General features: G+C 39.2%; 1 pseudogene; it reads right to left on the bottom strand.

Annotated features, from left to right (window-relative positions):
- Positions 1-1,733: 1,733 nt before the first annotated feature.
- Positions 1,734-3,140, bottom strand: LOC120520972 (annotated as a pseudogene).
- Positions 3,141-3,725: the final 585 nt, after the last annotated feature.

Here is a 3,725-nt window from a genome sequence, read left to right as displayed (position 1 = left end):
ACTCTAAAATGTTGTCTATTTTTTTTTTATTCATTTTGTAAGCTTGAGCTATTTTTGTATGAATATGTGCTATATAAAAAATGTTGATTGATTGATTGATTCCATTGCATTTGCTCCGAGTGTAACGTGCCAGTGTAACCGAGGGATGGCAGACGAGCTCACGTAATGGGTGACAAGGCACATTCTCATCCTGATGTCCAGGCTCTTGTCATAAATATTCCAATCTTGTGCTTTTCTCAATATAGCACAGACAACCGTTTTCACGCTTTGAGCCAAAGCATTGTAGCAGACTAGTTACTGACCAAATCGACTGCTGACTGGGCGGATATCAATGACGTCATTACGCTTAGCGTGCTCAAAATCACGTGACGGGCGCTTTGAAGCAAGCCTCAGGCGGTGCTTCGAACTCCAGTGCTTCGATAGCTCGACACAGTGTCGAAACCTGAGTATCGAGCGGCCCATCACTAGTGATTGGATGTTTAGCTGGGGGTGGGTGAGTGGGGGATCTCTGCCGAGTGCTGTGTGAGCCTGAGCTCAAGCGCTCAAACAGTGCACGAGTGAAAGAGTGAACAAGAGATGAAACCTATCATCTCATTTGTGCCTTTTCCAGTGGATTTTCAGCTACTGCAATAATTCTTGTCCATATTCAGTTTGTGGGTAATCTATTATTTTCGTTCTCAACTTCTAAAAGTTTGATTTAAGGGGGCAGGATGTTTGTTTAAGGGGGCATTGCCCCAGCGTAGAGTCAGCCCCGCAAGCAATGAACGAGTAGTGACGTTTTTCGTGAGGCGAAACATCCACAAGCCCCAAGGCAGTGAGATAGAACTCAAAGGACAGTAGCCAATGAGCCCATCGAATAGGAGGCTCAAAGGGGTAAATTAGGAAGGGAGGCGGTGGTGAAAGAGAAAACTCAGCAATTTCGCGCCAAATTTTATTACTAAGAGAGAGAAGCTGACAGCTGGTAAGTGCAACACCCAAAAACTCCTTGTTTTCTTTTATTTATTTATTTTTTTGACACTACTCAGACCAAAGCAGTCAAGCTTATCTCACAGAAAGCACACATATAGCAAATGGCTGCATAATCAAACCCTATAATTCAATTATAACACAGTAGACATCTATACTGTATAACAGCATCATTTACTGTTTAGTACTGTAAATACTGAACAGGGAGTATCCATCAAAGCAGTTCTGTTACAGAATGATCAAAAACACAAAGGGTAGAGGTGAATTTTATGAACTACTGAATTTATACACAGAGTCAATCAATGCATACGTTTACTCTAGTTGGTCTAGACCCAAATGACTTGTTAAAAATCAAAGTCTATTCTGCGATCCTTTAAATTTATCCATCATCCTTGAAATTTCTGTGTATGTAAAAACTGTATAATCTTGTTGTTTACAGGACATCTGCTGATCTCTTAGTCATTTCCTGATAAAATGTGTGTATTACATCAACCTTCTTCTGGTACGAAAATCATCCATTATCCAACCCGCTATATCCTAAGTACAGGATCATGCTGGAGCCAACACAGGGCACAAGGCAGGAAGCAAACCCCAGACAGGGTGCACACACAGACACAAGTTAGAATCGCCAATGCACCAAACCTGCATGTCTTTGGACTGTGGGAGGAAACCAGAGTACCCAGAGGAAACCCACGCAGACACAGGGAGAACATGCAAAGTCCACGCAGGGAGGACCCAGGGTCTCCTAACTGTGAAGCAGCAGCACTATCCACCACGCCACCGTGCCACCAATTCTTATATATTTGAATGTACACTGCAATCCAAAATGCTAAACTATTGTTACCTCTAAATTATTTTCACACAGTATAAATGTGTGTGGACTACAGTACATTCATCTCTGAATTTTACTGCAATATTTAAAAAGTATAACTCTGCAAATCAACAGAAAATATTTGGAACAAAAAGATTATGCTCCTAAAATTGATATCTCTATTATTTTTGGAATCAAATTAATGTTCTCTATTTTTAATTGACACTGCAGTTATAAATTTAGAAATAAAATCATATCACACTCACTAAACTACTAAATGCAAATCAATAAAGAAAGGCCCTAAATTACAGGCAGTTGATGTATCACATTGTTAAAGGTCTGTTTCATGTACAGAATTAAAGCTTTCAGCTCATGATGTGAACTTGGAATTACTTCTCTGTGGCCTTTATAATCACCCTCACTGTTGACTTTCCAAATTCATCAAGTGAATTTCTCAGGATAAAGTAGGTAGTTAGAAAAGACTCAGGTACCCCAACAACCGATCCAACAATGGGCATAAGTGAGCTGCTTCTTGCAGCCATACAGCACCAGGAACTGAAGTGGTGATCAGTTTTAAAACTGATGCTGCACTAATGTCAGAGATAAAAGGATTCTTGACTTCTGCTTTGAGGACTTCCACGGGTTTCCCAACTTTCAATGCAAGTCTCTCAAGTGATTCATCATCCAGACCAAAGCTGCTTCGTATATACTTAAATGCTGCTACTAAAATGGCGATATCACAAACAATGGAGGTTCCAGGAATAGGAGATGCACCTGCTACAAACGAAGCCGCAGCAGCTCCCAGAATTTTTCGGTGTAGACTGGCTTTTTTCATTTCAATGACATCAGTGCTGAAATTGGGAAGGGAGAGTTTAAATACATGGCTCTTGTTCTCACTCAGATCAGATACTACCACGTTACAAAATCTGGAAAAATGAAAATCACTCATACGGTAACTGGACACCAGGAAGACCTCTTGTGAAGGTAACTTGATCTCCTCCAGTTTTTTAATGCAGTACTGTCTGATTTTGTTGAGTTCTTTCTCCCTGTCTTGTTGTCGGTTCTTTTTTTCTAGATTATCCATTTCAATGTCCATTTTGCTGCGTAAGAAGTAAATCTTCTTTCCCATTTCATGTATTTTTCTGGCTAGTAAAACATCATTTTCCATGACCCTCACTCCCAGAACAATAATGAAAACATCGTATTTGTCAAGTTCAAATTTTTTGACATATGTTTTACATGGAAATGTAGTGCCAACACCTGGGAGGTCATAAAACAGACATTTGGGAGTTTGGGTGTGGATAAGCTGTGACCTCCATAGTTTGCTCTGTAGAGCCCTCTTCAGCTGCACCAGGGTCACCATCACTCAGACCCATCATGACATTGATTAAGGCAGATTTGCCACGCCAGACGTTCCAGTAACTGCAATTTTCAGTGTTTCATTTTCTAGAGCTTCATTCTTTTCTTTAATTCTGGAAACAACTGCTTCAATGCCCTTTTCATTGTAAAGTGAAGAAACTTCTTTTACCCCATCCTCTTTAATAAAGCCGTAGTAAGTAGATTTTGTATTCCCCATTATGTTTCTGCAATTATAAAAATAGGTTTGAGTAAATATTTTACACTTTCATTGATACCACAAATATTTTATTTTAATAAAGCTGCAATATTAATGATCGAAAAGTTTGATGGCTACTGACTGGCAGTTTCAGGTGGACATATGGACTGTACAGGTCAGTATATGTTACTGCTATGTAAAACCTGATGCCTCAACACTCACTTCTACTTTTTTACAGGCACTGTTTCTCATATTTTAAATAATTAAATATTCAAAATCGACTTTTGTTAGGAATAACAATACCCTACGATTAATACTAACCAGGTAACCATGGAAAACTGAGGAAAACCACAAAATATAAAATAAAACAGGAAACATTCCTTGCCTTTCTTA

This window comes from Polypterus senegalus, unplaced genomic scaffold (genome assembly GCF_016835505.1).
Source record: "Polypterus senegalus isolate Bchr_013 unplaced genomic scaffold, ASM1683550v1 scaffold_7021, whole genome shotgun sequence".
Taxonomy (NCBI): Eukaryota; Metazoa; Chordata; class Cladistia; order Polypteriformes; family Polypteridae; genus Polypterus; species Polypterus senegalus.
Note: the sequence above shows the minus strand (reverse complement) of the source record. Positions and strands in the feature narration are given on the sequence as shown.